The sequence below is a fragment of the Blennius ocellaris genome (genome assembly GCF_963422515.1).
Source record: "Blennius ocellaris genome assembly, chromosome: 16".
In the NCBI taxonomy this organism is placed as follows: Eukaryota; Metazoa; Chordata; class Actinopteri; order Blenniiformes; family Blenniidae; genus Blennius; species Blennius ocellaris.
This window is the reverse complement of record NC_137665.1, coordinates 16,236,218-16,258,465: the sequence shown is the minus strand read 5'-3', so window position 1 is coordinate 16,258,465 and position 22,248 is coordinate 16,236,218.

Below are 22,248 nucleotides of genomic sequence, written 5' to 3'. Positions count from 1 at the left end.
CGCCTAAATCCTGCACTGCTCCTTTCCTCGTGAGCTCAAATCCTTTCCAATAATAAAAAAAAAAAAAAAGAAAGAAAAAAGAAAAAGGCCTGCTGGCCTATTTGAGGAGTTTCTGAGTTTCCTCCACTTGACTGAACCAGAAGCCGTTCCCTACAAGTTAACAGGTTGATGTTCCAGAAGTCGAGGTTGTCTGACTTCCCGAAACTCACTACTCGTATTTATTCAGGTCGGTTTGAATTTATTGACGAAAGGAACGGACAGAAAGTGCAGGTGATGCTTTATTTCTGGGAATGGTCTCGTAGTTCCTGGGTTTAGCCATTTTACAGCTTTGAATTACAAGGATATCTTCAAGAAAAGTCCAGCAGACCACTAATTTAAGTTTAAGGGGGGAATTTAAAACAGGAAGACAAGTAAATGGGATTACTTAGGTTTGGAAACTAACCGTCAAATCATTGGTCATAGTCACGTCAAAGTAGCTTCTAACTAATTCCCACTTTCAATTAACTTAAAAAATATTGAGCTTAAAAAAATAGTCCTGTGGTCATATATCATTATATTGTTTTAATAAGAAAAAATATATATTTTCTGTTTTCTTCAAAAAAGGTTTTCTGTAATTGTTTATCACCAGTTAATATGCTAACAAAATACTTTTTTTGATTGTTAGGGGAAATAATAAGTAAAACACCTGACCAAATTCCATTATATTTTTCTTCTTCCATACCTAATTTGAGCTTCTTTTTTAATGGTTTATAATATTTTAATTGTTTATAATCAACAAAATTGCAAGAAATTATTGAATGAATTTAAATGTTAAGGTTTAATTATTTCTGAGTGATAAAATGGTAAGACATTTATAATTTTATTAAAATTTTAAAGTTACATTTTTTATAATCATTAAAATTGTAAGAAATTAATTTAATTGAAATGTTAAGGTTTAACTATTTATGATAAATAAAATTGTGAGAAATTATTCATTTAATTTGAAGGTGTAAAAAAAACAGATAATAAAAAAATGTATTTAAAAAATTCAAGGCAATTATAGTTCTCATTTATATTATGGGCCAAAACAAGAATATGACGTAGGCCAGACGTTTGCTGACTCAAATCATGATTAGAAGCCATAAATATCAAACACAAAAAGCCGAATTATAAGCAGATAAACTGGGTGAACCTGTGGCCTTTTTTTTTTCTCGAAGATGTTCTTGTGAGTTAAAGTGGAATGTTTGGTCGTTTTCAGGAATGGTTGTGGAAACACCTCCAGATAAAGAGGACTGGGTGAAGTGAAGCATCCCCCTGGTCCCCCTGGTCCCCCTGGTCCCCCTGGTCCCCCTGGTCCCCATGGTCCCCATGGTCCCCCTGGTCCCTCTGGTCCCCCTGGTCCCTCCTTCCTCTCACTGTTGCACTACCAGAGATCCGACTCAGAGGATTGCTCAGTCGGCTTTATTCTGACTCCTGTTGGAGTAGCTCTTTATTTTTTTTCCCTCCGTAGCATGAATTGTTTTTTCTTCTCAGTCTGACAGCTTTACTCCAGACAACGCCAACAGCAGAATGCTTCCCGTTTACTCCTCATGCATCCTGTACAGTAGAAAGGTCGCACAGAGGGACACGAACAAACTTTCTGTTGTCTTTTCGCACACAAACAATTAAAATCCGAGTGGAATGCGAGAATTTAATTTTCTACAAAACTGTTTGTTTTTACGAAACGCATGTCAGCAGGATTATTTAATCTCAAATGTAAATATTGTAAAGCGTCACTCCTCGTGTGCCAACGAATGATCTCGTAGCACTTCAATGCAACCTGTTTACCCTGGATCCCCGGGAATCCCGCCGCCCGTCAGTCTGTTTGTGTGTGTGAGTGTGTGTGTGTTTGCACCAAGAATGTGTGTTCACAGCACACCCCCCCCACCCCAAAAAAAAACAACCCCTGCAATGCAGAAGTGGATTTTTATAAAGTTTCCTTGCAAACGTCTGTATTTTTGACTGCAGAAGACGAAGGGAACTCGATGTGTGTTTTCCTAAACGTTGTGTAGGGTCGTCTGATGTCGGAGGAAATCCACAGACTTGGGTTTGATTCAGTGTTTTTCGTCTTTGAATGAACAAAAGATGACACTTAAAGTCAATGTACGAAACACAAGAAGAGAGAAATTTGTTTCCCTTCTCAGGAGTGACGAATGAGTCACACCGTCTTTTGTTTAAAGGTTGAAAACAACAGTCGTCTTTTTCTTTTTTTTATTTAAATTTTTAACCAAAAATGTCGAGAACTAATGTTATTCTTGTTTTTGACACATTCAGGAAAAAAAGTGAATGTCGCTTGTTTGGATGACATGTTTATTAAGTTTCACAGCTTTAGGCCCGGGGTACACCACAACATTTCAAGTCAATAACAGCCAACAACAAAAGAAATAAAGTGACATTATGGACTTGAGATTGGATTAAATGACTGAATGTTTTTTCTAAAACAACAAAAAAATTATGATAAAGAATAAATATAGCACTGTCTATGATATGTGAAAATAACTCATTTTAAGAACCAGAACAAAACAAGAAAAACTGTGACTTTAGACCACGAGTGCAAAATAAAACCTTGGAAAATAAAAGCATCAAAAATCCCCAAAATAAACAATTTCTAAAAAGTTGACTCTGAACTTTTATCATAATTTCAATGGAAGTTTCAAGCTTTCAAAAATGTTTCCACAATTACAAGAACATTAAAAAAAATTAAAAGTTCATTTTGAAAAAAAGTTTTTAGGGAACTTGAAGTGTCAAAAGATTGAAGGAGGAAAATTACCAGATTAAACCATTTATTGGCCTTTTCATGAAGCTTGTGATGTAATTTGATGATATTGAGGATGGTGAAACACCTCCAGGACACTTTAATGGCTTTCAATGTGTTAATGAAGTGCAGCTCAAGATCAGTGAAGTGATTTCTCTGGGGAGAGTTTGAGAGCAACCATCTGATTGAACGTGAGCGGCTGCACGAGGTGGAAAAACCCAGCAGCTTCCGTGTTTCCTGTTTTTCACTCAGCCAAACCTACATGTTCTTCTTGATTGTTGTGTGTGCTGTATGAACCCAGGATGTTGAGTTTGTAACCTGACATGTACAAAGTGCCATAATAAAGCTCACTGAATCAAACTGCTGTTGATTTGAGTGGGATTCATTCAGAAAACCAAGAGTTCATTCTAATTATTAGTTCTTTTAATAGAGTGTCTTTACTCAATCCAGAACATGTAAAATACCAAATAAGTAAAGTCATTTTTGTTGTTTTTTAACTCTTCATTCTTAATAAGGATGCTTTAACTCTCAGGCTATTATTCCCGATGACATTTTTGTCCATTTGGGCAATTAGGGAACTTAATGTGTCCATTATTAGAGCTCTGTAAGTTGTTTTTTTCCATTTCAATTTCAATTCATGTAATAGATCAAGACAACACTGGGAAAAAGAAGACCCTTTATAAGTTTAGAACAACTTCCAAAAACTGCTATATAAAAAAAAATGTATAGGTTGATTTTCTGTTGATCAAATTAATAGACTTTTAAATGTTTTTCAGGATCTAAATGCCAATTTTACGACACGATGCCGCTATATCGGTGATACATTGTTTTGAATAATCGTTTTGAATTAAAAGATTGATTGTAGTTTAAATAATTATGGAAATATATATTATAAACAATTGTGGAATTACTCCAAAGTGTTTTATCACTGGACAATGGACAGGGAATTATAAAATAAGAGGTGAACAATTCAAAAAGTGGAATTTTACTATTATTGTCAAAAAGGAATCCAATGTTACTGAATGAATGATTATGTTTTGTAATGAGTATGAGATTAAACATTTCTATCCTCACATGATTTATGTGTGTTAATACTTAAATATGAGGTGCCACAAAAGTTAATAATGCATTAAAGTCAATGCTTTAGTTTATTTGTATAACATATACAAGAAAATATAACATTTCCACCGCCTCACAACATTTTTGGGCGAAAAATATATTTCATGTGTGCTAATTGTGATAAAAGTGGCATTTAGACGGTTGAAATCATTCATATGATGGATTGTTTGTTGTTTTTCTTGACGTTCATGAGTAATGACCCGCTTTTCCTCCAGTAAACAATTACCTCGTAGCTCTGAAAGTCATATACACATATTTAAAAAGTAATAAGCTCAGTCAAACTTCAGTAATTATACGTGCTTTTCTAAATGTATATTGGTAATCAGTTACAGGCCTGTGAGTGCAACTTCTCGAAGCTTTATTTCAAACATTAGCCGTGATGAAAGTCATTTGAAAAAATAATAGATTGGTGGTGGGAATGAAAATCCTATTTTAATTATTGTTTTTTTATTTTTGCTCTGCAGGCACACTGAGCTTTCCCAGTGTTGTGGTGCGACTGAAAATGCCAGCTTTCAAACAAACAAGCATTGATAGCGAAATCCTGCTGACGTTTGCACGGAACAATATCTTTAATAAAAGATCAAATCAGTGTTTTTATTCAGTGCATCTTTTGGTTTAATTGCATCGGTTACCGCAGACATTTAGAGAAGAGCTGGAGAACATGAAGAAGTAACTAAAAGACTTTTCTCAGGAGGTTTTAAGAGACGAAAGAAACACAGCTGAAGATAAAGAGTTCCAGACGAAACTCTCAATAATTAGAAGGTTTGCAGCTGTTAGTCAGAATAAACTATACACATAAAGTACATGTATTTGCATTTGGTAGATTAATTCTTTGTTGTAAAGCTCAATCTTGTACCATAGAAGAGCCTGTTTTTTCTACTTTATAAATCACGCTAGTATATAGACACTCATTTCACGTTATTGGTCAAAACGCACCGTTTTTGTTTCTGAAAAGTTTTGCGTTCATATGGCAACGTTTTGAAAACTGTCCAATTACACAGAAATGGGAGAAACACTGAGAATGATAAAGTGAACATGCCATGCCACGAGTTGGCGCCGTTAGTTGTTTTTGCAATGACGCCACACACAAATGCACGCAAAGAATAATACACGATACACTAACATTGACAATGGCGAGAACACAGTACACAGAGACGTGATACCCTTAAATAAAGATTAAAAAATAAACTTAAACAGGAAACCGACAAGACAAGAAAAACATGCATTGTGACGAATCGAATCAAGGCTGCAGCAACTAATGGATAAAATCCATATAAAGCGATTTTCAAAAAGTCTGGGCGACAAACGTCATTTTTGAATTGTTGCGTTGCGTGCTGTTTGCATCACATATTATTCTGCCCTCCCGAAACGTCTAGTTTGTCAGATAGAACAGTCCTTTGTGAATTGCGAGACCGTTTCTTCTTGAGCTGGCAGTTTATTTATGACCTCACACACAAAGGTACTGTAAAATAGCAAAACTAAAAGAAAAGCCATGATGTAGATCTGCATTTCAAGTACATATAAACAAACTTGACAGAAAGTCTGCTCGCTTAATGCTAACATATAACCTAATGGAAAATCCCATTGACAGGCTAATCATATTAGAATCGCCACCATGACTATCTTTTAAACAGTAAGATTACAAGTAAAACATTAAACATACAACAGTGTATATAACCAGTACTCACAGCCCTGTATTCCCATCACTCTGAGACGTTAAACTATGAACCTAAAAACTGAACCTCACCACGTTTACAAGACGGCAAAAAGGTCAAGCTCCTAAAAAATGGTCACAAAAGCTTAAAACAGCTACAAAATACCAAAATACATTTTTAAATGTTCAAAATTGTAGTTATAAAACTTGGCTAATGCAATCAGTTTCTGTATAAACACCAAAAGTAGAGAAGCATGATGATTTACAGCATCAGTACATGTATAAACGCTGTTAAATTTAATATAGGTGTGAAACACTGATGGTTGTATGTGGATTCCTTTTTTTCTTCTTGGTTTTTGGGTCCAACGAGCGCGCCATGAGCTGGGCCACCTACTCTCGTGGTTGCATTTCTGACTTCCGTGGTTGAATTACTCTCCGCTTCTCAAGCAGCAGCGCTTAAAATTCCTTGATCGGATGCATTTTGTCTGGTCTGCTGCTGAAGTAGCATTAACCACTTCTCACACACGGCTGACACATGGTGGGGGAAAAAAAAAACAACATTCTAGGAACAAAAAGTGAGAATTCAATTAAAATAAACGGGGAAAACAAGCCACATGTACAATGCCCGCTGTCATGATTAGAGCCACTCCCCGTGGAGTCCTGGAACTTATTTCTATTCTTTTTTTTAATGATTTTACTGAGGTAAACACCTTTTTGCACTAATTCTTCATTACAGTTCCCATTCAGTTTTTTTGTAATTGAAAAAAATAAGATAGGAAGCTCATTATTGTGCCTCTGCAGTCTTGTTTTCCTGGCAAGTTTTGCCAGGGCGCATCATCAACTCTCTTTCTCTCGCTCTCCTACGCAATTACCTCCACGGAGCATCCGGTGACTCCTGAGACTGCTGCTGCTGGCAGAGCCAATTAAAGCGAGTAACAATGGCTCTAATTAGAAGAACGCTGCCACTGAGAAAGAGGAGCTGAGCTACGTGGAGGTGTGCCGAGGCCGATCCACGCTCATTACCGGCAAATAACTGTGCCGTGGTGTGACTCACGGGCTCCGGAGGTCACGCCACGTCCAACACGGAGTTTTCGCTAGCATTTCCAACCAATAGAGTTTTGTCTAAAACAAGTATATTTATGCAAAGCCATGTAATTGATTTTGTGGCGTTACATTTTAAAAAAAAATGGTAGCCCAAGTCAAACCAATCACATATGTAATCTAACTTATTTAAGTTCGTGCTACTATTTTTATTTAAACAACTGCACTGTAATAAATACATTGAGTTCTTTTGTTTGGTAAAGTAAGAAGCATGAGACCTGTCGCTCAATCAAATACTAAAGAAAGTGTTCAAAACCAGATAATATTCTCGATGTGCTGCTTCAAAATCTAAACCTGGTGTTGCCTTATTTAACTTACTGTATGGAGGTCTGGGGGAAACGCATATGCAAGTTAATTACAAACAATAAATCAGTATTTTACAGCAATAAGAACAGAAATAACAATTGTGTATAAGGTTGACTTCCATGAACACACTAATTCACTATTTCTACAATCAAGAATATTAAAATTCAGGGATCTGGTAGAGTTAAAAAAATACTCAAGTTTTGTACATAGCAAAGAATAACTTATTATCAGGTCCGGAAAATGTTGTGTGGTACAGTGAGTCCAGAAGAAAGCTAAATTTCAAGATGCCTAAAGTGCGTACGTACGTTCCCCCTACGCGTACGACATTCTGTGGAGTAAAGAGGTGGAGCAGATTAAGGACTCAGATGAAACAATCATCAAACATAATTCAATTTAAGAAAAGATATAAGGGATTGATACTTGACAAGTAGAGCAGTTTATCTTAGTGATGGTCTGCTTGTTTAATAGCGAATACGGCATTAAAAGTACCACAGTTTATCATAATCTGAGCAATTGTTGATGTTGAATTAAATTACGAGGGACTTTTGTCAGCTGAGTGTTTGAGGGCTAGGAGTTTATACGTTTTTTTTACTTCTTTCTATTTTGTCATACAAATGTGGATCAAGTGGGGTGTGTTGTTTCATTGGGTTTTTCTTTTGTTTTATCAATTTAAATTTAAATGTTTCTCTTTTCCTTTCTTTCTTTTTTCTTCTATTTGTATGTAAGTTTCATTCATTCATTCATTCGAACCGAAGGTTAAAGCGAACGACTAATAATTACTCATAATTAACCTTTCATCTGGAAACCATGAGAAACATATAGGCTCTTTCAGAAGCCGGTGATGTTCAATATTTCTTTAGTATGGCAACGAAACATCGTAGAGTAAAAACATCAGTACCGGTAGGTTAAAACTAACTTGTCTCACTCCAGTCTAAACCCGGCCCCCTCGGAGTAGTTGGAACTATTTTCGCATTGAAACAGAAGCAACAATTCTCTCCAATCAACAGGTTGGCCCAGTTTTAGCCACTGACAACCATGACTGACATTGTATTGTGATATTTTTCCAGAAATTGTAGCTCCTGATGTCAGTTTGTCTTGTTTTAGAGCTCTGAAATCCACTCAGGATCTTTCTACTTTCTGGGTTCAATGCCAGTTACATCAAACTAAAGAAAAGAAATACTTGCAGCCATGGCAAATGGTCATTGCAAAACAGCAATTAATAACATTTTTCTTGACCCGTGCAGTATTTAGCATATATTTGAGTATATCTGAGTAAATTGGTAGAGTCCGTACTGTTGAAAATGATAATGAAAACACACAGATACACATCAGATCACAGAGGAAAAGCAGTTACAAAGAGGTGAGGAGGGATTAAAGCGTGTCCTAATTACAGCAGCAGCCACATAACATTTAGCAGGTACCTGCAGGGACGGTTTAAAATGTTATTTAATGATGCCTCAGTATGCGCAGTTATCCTGTTTTGGCCCCAGTTTTTAAGTTTTATTTTAATGTTCTTTTGCCTTGTTTTTTCCCTCCAGGTTCCTGATAGCCTTGTGTTACACTGTTTTCAGTTTCTATTTATAGTCCATGTGTGGTTTCCATGTTTGTGTCTTATCACCCCTCCTTCATGCCCTCTGTAGCCCCTCACTATATCATTTGTTCCCCCTGATTGCTGCCAGCTGTGTCTGGTTATCTTCACCCGCTGTGTGGACGTACGTAGCATCTCCAGTCTTTGACAGTTCATGTTAGTTCCTGTGAGCGTTCCTTTTTCTTCCCTCTGGATATCAGTCGAAGTTTGGACTTTAGAATTTCTTTCTAACTTATTATGAAGTCTATGTTTTCAGATTGTTATTTCACCTAATTAATGAAATGTCACATCTTATTCTGCCTATATTATGCATCCTGGATCCTCTTCTAAAATCTCATATAATATATTGAGTGATTAACTTTGCAGTAATGGGGCTTGACTACTTTTACTTTGATCATTAACTTTGCTAATTATACTTGTGTCAATGACGGGAAACAACAGAATAAGCCAGACAACGCCACCCCGCCAGGTTTCCCTCAAGAAATACTTGAAAATATCTTGATTATAATTTAGATAAATACAAAGATTAGAGAAAGTGTGAAACAATAATATTTTAAGAAAGTATAGTACAGGAAATATGATGATTGATTATTAGGGAGGCTTTGTAGGAATAAACACGTTTTGCTTCTTTCTACCAATTTTCAGACATATTGACTAAGTGTATTGGAATTCAATTCTGTGTGATTCCACTCTGGGCCTTGATATATATGAATTTACAAACCAATCAATCACGAAAATGCACAAACGACCTCCTTTTCACTTTGCACTTTTGATCTTCTATTTACTTCCTGTTTTTCACCCTCCAAAAAATGTCCCAGTCCAGTGAAATGTGTCGAGGTTTTTTTTCCACGGTACCAGGAAATAAAGTGTTTCCAATTTTGATTGTTGGCGCAACCACGTTTTCCCAATTTTGTATTAATGTAGATGTAAATAATTAAGGCAAAAGAGTTTTTAAAAAAGAAACACTTGCCTTTATTCAGGCAAGTGTCTAAAGCGATAAGGGGAACTTACACAAATCAGTAGGGATAGCAAAACAACATTAATCTGCGGTGACCGAATGGAATTCACAAACAATGGAAAAATGTGAAAAGTAGTACGTAAAGGAAAAATAACTAAAGCACGAGAAAAACATTAAAGGCAAATGTTAGGTTTCTGATGAGCGTCAAGTTCTCTGTAAATAATAATGTGCTAAAGGCTGACAACATAGTGCCTGAATGTCATAAATATGGATATTTTAAATGAAATAAAGCCGATAATTTACTGGCGAGTAGTGTAATGGAATATCTGAGCCCATATCACAATAATATTTGGCTTTATAGGCTGATTATTAAAAGAAGTTTTTCTGCAGTTTGCTCACCAGAAATTGGTATAATGGTCATCATGTTCTTTCATGGTGAATACGTAATGATGCCTGACAAATATCAAATATCATATCAAATATACATTTTTCAAAAATGGTCTGATGAGGCAAAATGTGCTGGAAATGGTTGGTAGCTCATTTCGTTGCTAATGACAGCGTATGAGCATCCCAGAGATCACGTGGTTATGAAAACCCTTCATCTGAAAGAAAAGAACAGTAAATAGAGTACAGTTCTGCAGAGAGATTAAAAGCTGCACACTGCTGCCTGTGAGCTGAAAAGTGATTTACAGTTTAATGATCCCACAGTCTTCAAAGCGCCGTAAATAAATCTGCCGAGAGACTTGAACGTTTCATTATGGCTCTATGTGCCAAACAGACATTTTCAATTACGCTCCTATTGTGGCTGTAGCTGAAAAGTGTACGGGTTGCACTAATGCAAAACAATTGTGTTTCAACTCTAAAGAAAGAGGCGAGTTAACTCTCATTTTAAAAGGATGTTCACATTCAAATAGCAAACGCAGATGACAACCCAATAAAAGAAGGTGTTGGCTGAGGTGAAATATATGAATTTCTCAGTTATAAACAACAAAAATGCATATGAAAAGAAAAGACAGAATACTATCATACTGAGTCATACTGAAAAATCGAGATCAAACAAGCTTTTGCGCTTCTGCTGTCCGGGAGGTTTCTGTCCTGGCTGAGTTCACCTTTGGTCACTCATTTTAACATCGGCATCAGTCACACTCCATACCTGCCACTGTCCCTGAGCACTTGATACCAAGAGCAGAGCCAGTGCAGGGCTTGTCTCTCTACCAAATAGAGCAAATGAAAAAAACTCTTAATAGATCTGGTCATTAATTATTTCTGCACCTTTCCTGTCAATGTTTATGACAACGTGTGCAACTTCCGATCACACGTTGGCTTCTCCAATCTCTTCCAACCAGTCACTGTGACAATCAGGAAACACAACCTGCTAATTGTTTAGGAAGCCGAGTTTGGTTTCATAACATAGTCAGTGTATATCAGGAAAGAGTTTCAGCATGTAGATGTATATGCCCAGCTCAGGATTTGAATATTTGAACTAATCTGTCCTTGAGGGCAGCTATAGTAATGATGATATAGGGAACTGTAATTGAATCCATATTCAATCAGGCCTGTGGGGTCGGTGGGTAAAGATACCCTTCGGTAGGTGGGGCACTTTGTGTGATTCAGGATTAGGACCTCGGTGAGGTTATGTAGAGCATGTGAAGGCTTTAAGCTGCAAATGGATGGGATGACCTTCAGATTAGATGGGCTCACCGACATGCGAATTCTTCCAGCTTGAATTAATGGATCGGGATGCAAATCGGAGAGGAGAAAGTGTGGGGTAGCAGGCACTCGTGTATCTCAAGTATGGAGAAAATAACCTCTTTAACTTCCTCATACCACAGTCGCTGACTCCACTTGGAGTTTCACTGCCAAAGAAAACACACGGAAAGTCTCATCGCGACCGTTACGCTGTTGTTTCCATGTCGAAGTTTGATTCATTGTGTAAACAGCAATGATTTGTCATGAACTGAGCCCATCTGCCTCTTTTGTCTGAGTGTTTGTTGTTGGTAAGCTGAAGATAATGATAACAGGTGCCGGCGAGGAGGAGATCATTCAGCCGGAGAGAGTTTTGTTAGTTCAGGGACTCACTTTTTTTTAAACCAACTAACCAAACAAAGAGAGCTGCTGCCAGATGTGAAGATAATTTCAAGTATTTGTGATTTATAGGAAAAGTATGGTGAAATTATAGGAAAAAAACTAAGAAAAAGGATGTTTCTTCTTAGAAACTTTAGTGGATGCCATGAATATGGTGATTCTGTTGGACATCTGTGACCCTTTATTGGATAAATGATCTTCCTCACTTCTTCCTGTTTTTTATTTCTTCCTCAAGTTGTAATTGTAAACTGATAACAGCCAAATCATTCACTAACTCAATTCAATTCAGTTGTACTGTATATATAATGAAAATTACAACATAGCTATTAAAAATTGGAAGTGTCTCACACATGCAGGCAGACCACCAGAATTTTTCATTATGCTTCTGTTCTATTTCAGAATAAATAACTACTCTTGTCATATATTGTTACACATGTGAGTTGGTGGGTATTTAAAAAGCCCTCATGAATATGTCATGCTGGAATCAGATTTTATATCAAAATGCACTCCTTGTTTTTGGTGACGACTTGTGTGTCGACCAGAGAAGTAAAACAAGAGTCACATCATATAGAAGGCTTTATTTTTGTGACTCTTCCTGTTCCACCATCAACTTTTCTCAGCCTGCAGAACTTTTTCGAGTTCTGTCTTGCCTCACGCTATCTAGAAAACTAGAATAAGACAGAAAAAGATTGACATTAATGCTAATTCTGGCTGACTTTGTTGCCATATCTTGACAAAATGATGGCTGCTGTCTTGGAACAGATGGAGAGAAGCTGACATTTATTTGACTCATGGTGATTTTATTGGACAGTCATGTGGAATTTAACCAACCGATCATTTGTTTCCGTCGACAGGATGAACTTTTAGGAATTTGACCTCGACACTGCAAATATCCATCCACCCTTAAGCTTTACTCTTACTACACACAGGGGTGTAGTAAGAGTGTTCCATCACAGGACAAACACACTCACATTCACAGCGAGGGAAAACATGCAAACTTCAAAAAGAAAGGCCTGTAAAGCTCAGAGCCACAGCTTTCTAACCACTCCACCGCTGTGTGGCCCACACTACAAATGAAGCCATTAGTTTAGTTTAGCATGGAGGAAGATGAGTCCTAAAACCATCAGCACCTCTGCCATCACTGTGTTGCTATAGCAACCGCAGCATCCACCGTTACAGAGCGTGAACAGTCTCACTGTCACTGGTTACATCATTATTACATCTGTGAGCCGAAAACACAAGAAAACACTTGTCCTTATCTCCTCTTGGCGCACCTCGTACAAACCACAGCTGCTGGTTTTTGAACAGTTACGCTGGAATGATTGCAGCTGTTTGAGGGTGTCGTGTCGCTGATGTGATCTCCAGATCTACGTGTTGGTGCAGGGCGAAGATGTGAAGATATCAAGTGGTGATGAAAAAGACTGCAGGGTGAACTGCTGCACGTCCATTAAGACTGAAAAATTAATGAGCTTCTTTACTGCACATCCATGTTTTAGCAGATCGGTGAATGTGGGTGTAAACTTATTGTTGAGCATGTGCTTTATTCTGAAAGCTCTTTTATCCACCATCAGTGTATGAATGACTTTCTCTTTAGTTTGAGGGAATCTTTTATCGCACACAACAGATGTTCAGCTCCAAGTGGTATTATGTCATTATTATGTATATACATTTTTTAATGTAAAAAAAAAAAAAAAAACCTTATTCAGAACATATTTGATTATATTGATTTGATTATTCGAAGCTCATTGTTCAAATATTGTACTATTCTGGACCATTTGAGAAAAACACGTCTGTGAACTGAACTGAAGTCCACTTCTATGTATACATTTTTCCATGATCGGCTTAATAAGCTTCTTTGTGATTTCATTATTGATTGAATGTTTATTTATTCTTTCTCTCCTCTGGATCTCCTATTAGCTCAAACATGCATTGCTTTCTTTGTCTGACGGGAGCTCATTTCAACATTCAAATGCAAAGATTTAAGATGTTCCAATCCCAGATTAAATACCCAAAACACTACAGTGAAATGTTAGATGATCATAACAGCTTGGAGCCCTAAAACAGCCCAAAGCCAAACACCCAAATCAAATTTTGACAACCTCAGAGATGGCACGGCCTCGGGGACGCGGCGCCCTCATGATACGTGTCGTGCCCCAGACTTTTACTTTGGAAGCACTGACATATATTGGAACTCAAATAAATGTTATTGCTGCGCTCGTACATTGGAAATCATCCTTTGAGATTTGATGGTTTTAATCCAACCTTGAATATGAAATAGCCACGAGAGGGATGAGGAGGCTCTTGCACCACTAGATGGCGCAGTCAGAGCACCACACAGTTTTGCACTGTGCCTCAGACATGCAGCTCAAGACGTTTCATCCCTCAAATGGTTTTTAATGATAATCCCTCCATCCTGGACTGTAATTGTTCTTGGGGTCTGAGAACAGTGTTATACACTTTGTTTACACACATACGTTCAAGAATAAAAAGCCTGTATACATATTACTCGGGAGCGATGCTGATAACGGCTGTGTGTTATTAAATCGGAGCTCAACATCTGGAGAAGCTGCTCCACCATCAGCCTTTCCAATCTAATCTGTGCTGCCTCTTAGGTGCTGCACGGCGCGAGGGCCACATGGTAATGACTTTCTTCATAATGTAACCTGCACATTTCTCCGTGATGGATGAGCAGAGAGCAAACGCCTGCAACTTCTTGGTAGGTTTGCCCCTCCAGCCCCTCACTTTCATTGCTTTGGCCCAGATCGTCCCCAACAGGTAGTGTTATCAGTCTCTGTCAGGCTCACACACATCAGCCCCATCATCACTGCTCGAGTGTCACTCTGATCTTTTGCCAATGTGAAATTCAATTAAGAAAAAAAATAATCCAATAATTTAGCTGTGTGCATTCAATGTTTTGGAAGCAGCGTGTCCAATAGCAGTCACATCAGCAGACTCTCGATCTGTGAGCGCTTCCTTTGTTCTCCTAATAAAGTCTCGATATGAAACTTTTCTGTCTCTTCATTCAAATCCTCTCTAGTGTTTGGAGCATAAGAAACGGCTCTTTTCTGGCTGATTTCCCTCCCACACATAATTAGTCGCATGCTCTGTGTTGGTCAGTCTCTGTCTATATGTGGAGCTGCAGCAGCGTGAGTCTCAGCGACACGGATCTGCTTTGGTGCTTCAAGTTTTACAATTCTGATCCAAAAAGAAGGCTTAATTCATGTGGTGCAGCGGCCATTATAGCGTCACATGTGCACAAAGTGACTCTTTGATATTAGCATTTTGTTCATCTCAGGTATTTAAACTACCCCTGGATTCAAGAACACAACAATAGATTGATCATGCGACAAATAAGCGGGTTGAATTAAATTGTTTCTACAATTCTGCATCGATGCAGCGACAAAACATAATTGATTAAAAGAAATTAGTGTTGTATTTTGATTTTAAAACGAGTATTACATGTGAATGGGGAAAGTGAGCCATGGGCCATTATAAAGAAACTGAGGCTGCAACACACACTACCATTATACATGGAGAATCAAACTGAATCATTGACAAGATGATTAAAATCGAATCAACTTGTGAGACCAGTGAAGAGGCAAAGCCTCAGAGACCAAACATCTTTACAGATTTATATCCAGTATATGCTCAGTGGAGAGAAGAAGCACATGGAACCAGACGAAGTTCCTTGTATTTCAAGTTTTTGGAGTGTTTTGTGGAAGGGGCAACAAGAAAAGCTGCACATTTGTCAATAACATTGACATGTTGGAATTCTTGCCTGCAGGGTGTCAAGAAACCCCCCTGATTGAGACAATTTCACACATGAGTTGACGTTTGATACAAATGGGGCTCAATTGTCAGCTTCAAGGAGATAGATCAGGGAAAAATACACATAAAGTAGACAATCAAGAAACTTCTAAAATCTCCAAAACCCCAGAGAAGCTTCAAAATTAATTTGTATTTCCCTGCAGCAGATCAGGGGAAGTTGAATATGAGACATCAAGTTAAACTGAGCATCAAAACATTTCAAATCCATCGCAATTATTCTCATACAACTGAGTGCGACTGATTAAAAAAAACAAAAAAAAACAAATTACTGCACCATAATCAGTGATATAATTTATATTTGATCCCTGAAGGCTACAAAGTGGAAAGTTGTACATGTTTTATTTTCAATTGTTGCTGTCATGCCCTCTTTGGGAAACAACCTATTTCCCTGCCAATTATTGAGTGTTTTTTTTTTTTAATTGGCTCCTGGATCATTATTGAAAGTGGCACAATGAGCATTAAATGCTGCGATAATTATAGGTACCCTAACAACTAAACTAATAATTTATGGTAGTACTGAGGAACAAACACTGGACATTTTGTTATCCAAAGTAAAAGCTATAACGTTTGGTGGTGTTGCAGTAGAAATGCTGATAGAGGTTCTGATCAACATGAAGGTGAACTTGAACTTGAAATTATCATTTTCTATCAGTATTAAATGTAAGTTCATCTTCTTTGAGTCAGAGTTGCAGTGTACGGTCACTGATTTATAGTACTTAAGAATAACTTATAATGGAATCCAAACTTCTATGGGTTTTGTTTGAATGTGTAATGCAACATTGTCCTTTTGCCCACAGATAAGAAACATAGTTTCAGTTCTTGGTGATGAACTCTGGACGTTACACCACTAAATATTTTGACAAGATATCTTCACCTGAACAGACCAGAACTTGGTCTCTGAAGGTTTCAGTTTAAACAGTGTTGGATCAAAGTAGATTGTTGTTTCTTTTCTGGGAACTACCGTCACCTACATGTCGACTGAATGAAATCTTTCCTCTCTTCAGCCAATAGATGAGACCAAATGCGAGCCATGTACCATCAAAAGTTTGACAGAGCTTTTGAAGGTGAGTAAAATCTCCTGGAAAACCCATGTTTTTATCATCTGAACATACAGGTTTATGTGTTTTACTGTGTTCTTTTTGTTTTCTTCTGTACCCACAAGGTTCCTGAAGGAACTCCACTTGAAGACGTCCCGGCTGAAGAGCGTGACCGAGCGTGCTTTGTTGACTTGATCCGGCAGATGCTCAATACCGACCATCACCAACGAATCACACCCTCAGGCGTCCTCCAGCACCCGTTCTTGACCCTCGGTCACCGGGACAGCGGCTACGACAACTAGTAAGAGGCTCTCAGATGTTTGGTGCTTCATCAGCCGGCACACAGACAAAGTTGTTAAACTCAATGATTTACTGTTCTCCAGTCTACAACAGTCCATCAAACACATGAAAGTCTGTCCCAATTGGCGAACTCATGAGGAAGAAGTTGCTTCCTCGGGCAGCAGCAACTCTGAGCCGCACGTCAGAGGGTGTCCTTCCACACAGGACAACCACTCAGGATGAAAAAGAAAATGGGACAGTGAGGACAACCCTGGGTATTTGGAACTTTTTCCCTTTGGCGATTCTTTAGTGCATATTTTGAGCATATTGTTTGTTGTTTGTTGTTGTTGTGTTTATGAAAGCTCTGCACAACAAAATGATGGAGAGAAACTTCGCTACACGCCTGACGGAGCTGAAGATAACACAAAAACAAAGTACATTCATTTTTGTAAAACTTAACATCTCCACAAAATAATGAAAACATACAGCTCTCGAGACAGTTATCAACATATACACTACACTACTTGCAGCATTGCCTTGTATGTTACTCCAAGTGGATGACTGCAGATTGATGCATGCACCACGCCAGATCTCACATGCATCTTTTTGTCCATGAAAATCGGAAACCGGAAGTAGTACTATTTGGCAATATATATATATATATTTTACCAAATTCACAAATAATCATTGCAAACTAATGAAAACACTTTTAGAGTATCAACTAATCATTTCTAGAACTTTTTATACATTTTTAATGCATGAATTTATTTATTAGAGAAAACAACTGCCCTAAGGGCAACACAGCATCAATGATACTCGTGTAGACAGATTCACATACCTTTACTGATTAATCAAACCTGGGGTGCACATCTCCTACTGCTGCAGTTGCATAAAAAAGCATCATAGGTTTTGACTGCTGAGGAAAAAAAGTTTAGAAAGTTGCAGTGGCAATTCTGACCATTGCCATAGGAAAGAGTTCTTCTGCACATGCATAAGCAGATGGACAATAAAACAATGGCGGCTTCCAGAGTGTCATGACTCCCAGTCCATATTCTTCTGGAACTTGCTAGTTTTATAGTTGGCAGTCACCTGGAATAGCAATCCAACTTGGTCATTTGTCCATACGAATGTCTGTGTACTCGTCTGTGCACATTTGTGTGTCGTTTCCTTAGAAAAACAATCAACAACACCCACTCGTGCACCGCAGACGCTCTGAATGCAAGAAGATCCAACGTATGCTACCACCAACTCCACGGCAGGATTCTTCTGGACAATATTATTTGTCAGACACAGACAAGATTTCAAGATCATTTTTTTTTTAAAAGGAAAAAAATTATGTTTGTCACGCTCCTGGACCCCCAGATGTTTTGGGAATAGCAGAGAAAATTCCCACATGCAGCCTTCTCCAGCTTAACTCAGAGCCATGAAGTACTTTTGGATTAGTCTTGGTTAAGTACAGAACTGACTGCCATGTATGCCATGATTGATTTTACATGAAAATCTCCCTCTGATCTCCTTGACTTCCTTCAGCAGAAGAGTCTGATTGAGAGCATGAGGGAACTGTGACCATTCCCTTGTCCACTGCTTCTGTCCAGCAGACATTTCAGCTCTAATGTGAGTTAAAACCTCTGCCAGAATAAGACAGACAAGCTCAGAAAAAGAGTAATTCAACACTGATTGAGGAAAGAAAAGAAGATGAATTTTGTGTACAAATAATCTGGATTTTTGGTGAATAAAGTGTTGCAATTTTTCAAAATAATAGAGCCATTTTATGAGGTTATTCTTCATGCTTTTTTTATGCAGCTGTAGCTGCAGTAGAAGGAGAGTTGTGCACTCTGGTTTGTTTCTAAAGTAAAGGCATATACTCAGGCTACATGACTAACTGTGATGCAACTGCTCTTTATGCTGCATTTCTGCATAATAACATAATAATGTGGTTTTTATATCCATAAAAAAGTTATTGAGGAGTGGATTGATTCGGAGCGAGCAATACTGAAATCCTCGGTGTGAAATCCATGACACGCCACTGTTCCACAGGTAAACAGGGCTATTGTCATTCACTGACACTGATATATCATCTGCATAAGTATCGTAGGAGATGATGTAATATTCCATGATCTGAAGCAGAGGGAGCATGTAGATGTTAAGTTAAAGAGGCTCAAGGATGGAACCCTGAAGAACCCCACAAGTCATTTCTATGTGCTTAGATTCATACCTACCCTTTGATGCAGAATTGACAGGCACTGGCAGCCATTAGTTAGTTTTACCGAATGTGATGAAACTCAGGTTTGATGGTGTTCCTGTACTGTGCACATGATCACACCCACTACATTCTACCTCCAAGAATTCTTGTAAATCTCTTTTAGAAACTTTGTACAGTGCTTTAACTCATTCGTGTGTGACAAACCATAGGACGCCGCAGCCTGGTTTCAGTATCAATCACACCACACACACATTCACACTCCAGTATTACGTTTGGTAAACTGGGGAGTCTTAAAAGCTGGTCAGCTGGACACGCACTGTGTTTTATTATCTGACTGGATTATTAGTCTCGTTACCTGCTCCGAATGCTGCTGATTTCCCAGGGGCACCTGGGACACATGTGAAAAGAGCGCCCAGACGAGTTTGTGGCTCGTGATTATATGAGCAATCGGCTCCATTAAGCAATTAAACACAGTCAACAGGTAATTAAATATCACTCAGTCTCAGGAGAAACAGCCAACAGAAGTAACATAGAGGAGTGTCCGGAATTTGTGAGCATCCTGTGTTCAAACTGCTCATCATTCAGTAAAATAAAGTCAAGGATTCCCTGAGTTGTCACTTAAAAATCCAAATATGTTGTCAGCGTTGCTTCTGCAGGTTCAATATGCACATGCATAAGGTATTGATCTGAAGGTTAACTGCATGGTTTCCAGGGTGGCCTGGGTCAGGTGAAGGTAAGTCTAGGAAAAAAGTCAGTTAAATGGAGATTCAGAAGAAATCCAGAGTCCTTATTTTGTCCGGGACTGATAGAAAATGAAACTCTCCCAGACAGTCTGTCACTATTAGATGTACCACTGTCAGACCAAGAAAGGTTTCTTTGTTCTAACTCTAATTATCTCTCATTTTCTCTTTAATTTGCTCACTCTCTCGCTCTGGCTTTAATAAAATGTACGTTGTGTGATGCCTGATTAGGTGTGAGTTTTTGAAAAGACTGAATCAATCTAGCTGCAAATCCAACTCCCTGTTTTTGTTCTCTAATTGATAATCGTATTTTTTGGAGGGGAGGGTGAAAATTATTAGACAATGAGACAGAAATCTCAGTGGAAAACATCTTTCTGCAGGTTCTCATGTGGTGGTTGTAACTTAGTGACTTGTTCTGCCCTAGTATCCACCATTTTAGGGTTTGTTCTGTTTAGTTTTCCATGAGCATGCCCTTTAATTGAAAAGCTACGTTTAAGATACATATTTGTGTGATTTCGATTTGACCTTGCGGTTATCCAGATCATATTATGCTCCTGAGTTACTATGATTGTGTCCAAAGGATGATAAATTGCATGCTTGAGCAAATAGAATGTGCATTTGGTTTGCATGCATGTTGCAAGAGACCAAAAAATGAAATATCTAAAGTGCTTTAAAAAGTTTATTCAGCTTTGCAGCTAACTACAAATGTACTCTGATGGCTTCTTGAAATCCTCAGAGGTTGGAAAAGTCATTCATAAACCCTGCTGGAGATGAAGCTTTATCAAGAGCTGCTTTTTTTAATACTTGAACTTGAAGGGCTGCTGACAGAATTACAAAGGGAAAACAAAGATCCCACAGAAACAGTTTCTGTTGAGAAACCACTGTCCCATTGTTTATTTTGTGGAGCAAGGATTACAAAGATTATTATTGTCTGCAGACTCCTGGGGGTAACTGAGAGGCGTCATCAACAATTTTCTCAAAACATCTTAAAAAACTATTTTCTTCTTTTCCTCACTAGTGCTTTTATTCAGTTCTGGACTGCACGGGCAAAATGTTTGGGACTGCTGATGGGAGCGCAAGATCAGACAATGTTTATGTGGCATTAGGTCACAGACATCACACAGAGGAAATGTGATGCCATGGACTCGGTCGTACAGTGTGTGGTTCAAACAAACCGAGGACACCAAGTCAGATTTTGTGGGCGAACAACAACAATTATCTTCTCACGACGCTGGCATGTAAAAGTCCTTTTTATTACACTAGTATTCCACTAACACATTCCAAACAGACGCATTAACAAACAACACAAACATGTAGTGACAATTAGCATTAACTTCACCCAGTTAATCTGAGACACACAATATTTAATATTCATGAAGACAAACCTGAACAAATGTCAAGGTTCCATTTTATAATTGCAACAAACACAAAGAAAACCAAACTGAAATTGACTGTTTATATATTATAACACAATAGCAATGTTGTCACCTGCCTCTCAGTGAGAGTTTCCTGGATAGATGGATGGATGCAAAGGCTAATAAATAGATCAACATTGTTTGATCAGTGGGGAGGGACAGTGGACGGTTGAATTGATAGACAAATGAATTTATGGATGGGCATAAAAAAAAACCTTTGGATTAATGAACAAACAGGGCCAGCAGAAGAAGGATGGATCAATAATTGCTGCATGGATTGAAGGACAAAAAGACAGATGCCATTGAAATGGCATGAGTGACAGATCAACATACTGTACAGACGATTAGCAAGATGAAGGGATGGATAGATGGATGGATGAAGATAGACATATCGAGGCATGATCTATGAAAGGATCAATGGAAAGGTAAAATCAAGTGTATCAATTGAAGGACAGACACAGAGTAACATACAATTATCAAATGAATGGATTGGTGGATTAATAGATCAACAACCTCAACAAACCAATGGATACATAGTTTGAGGCCACACTGACTGTTTCCTACATTGTAGATCCAGGCGGCGTTGGAACACGTGCCATTAAATCCCTCCATGAGCAGGGTTGCTCACAACTGTACACGTGTTAAAAACATCCATTTGTGTAACAGTTACGTCATGGAAGCACATTTACATACTCGACGAGTGACGGTAGCTTTCTGGTCGCTCACTGAGTAAACCGCTGATAACAAACAATATCTAAGAAATAACAGACAATAAGCTGCTGCTCTGGTGTTTATCCACCTCCAAATAAAAAACAGCAGACTGAGCTTGAACAGAGGAAAAGCACTGAAACGAGTCAAAGATATGTCACCCGCATCCACATCCGGCAAACAAAACAGATGATATCTATACACATGATTTTAGCCATCCTTTGAGAAACGTAAAAAGAGCAAAATAGAAATCCTTGGTCTCCATGCATCGATGTGAGACAAATAGAGTAGGAGATGGTCTACATCGCCCAATATTGGAGGATTTAAGTTTGAGTTTCTTGGGCTGGTAGAACAGTTTGCTAATCTCAGAAATCCCCCACGGAGCAGCTGTTTGACCACTGTGTGCACAGACCCAGCTGCTGTCAATGTTGTCATGTAACTAGTTACAGTGGGA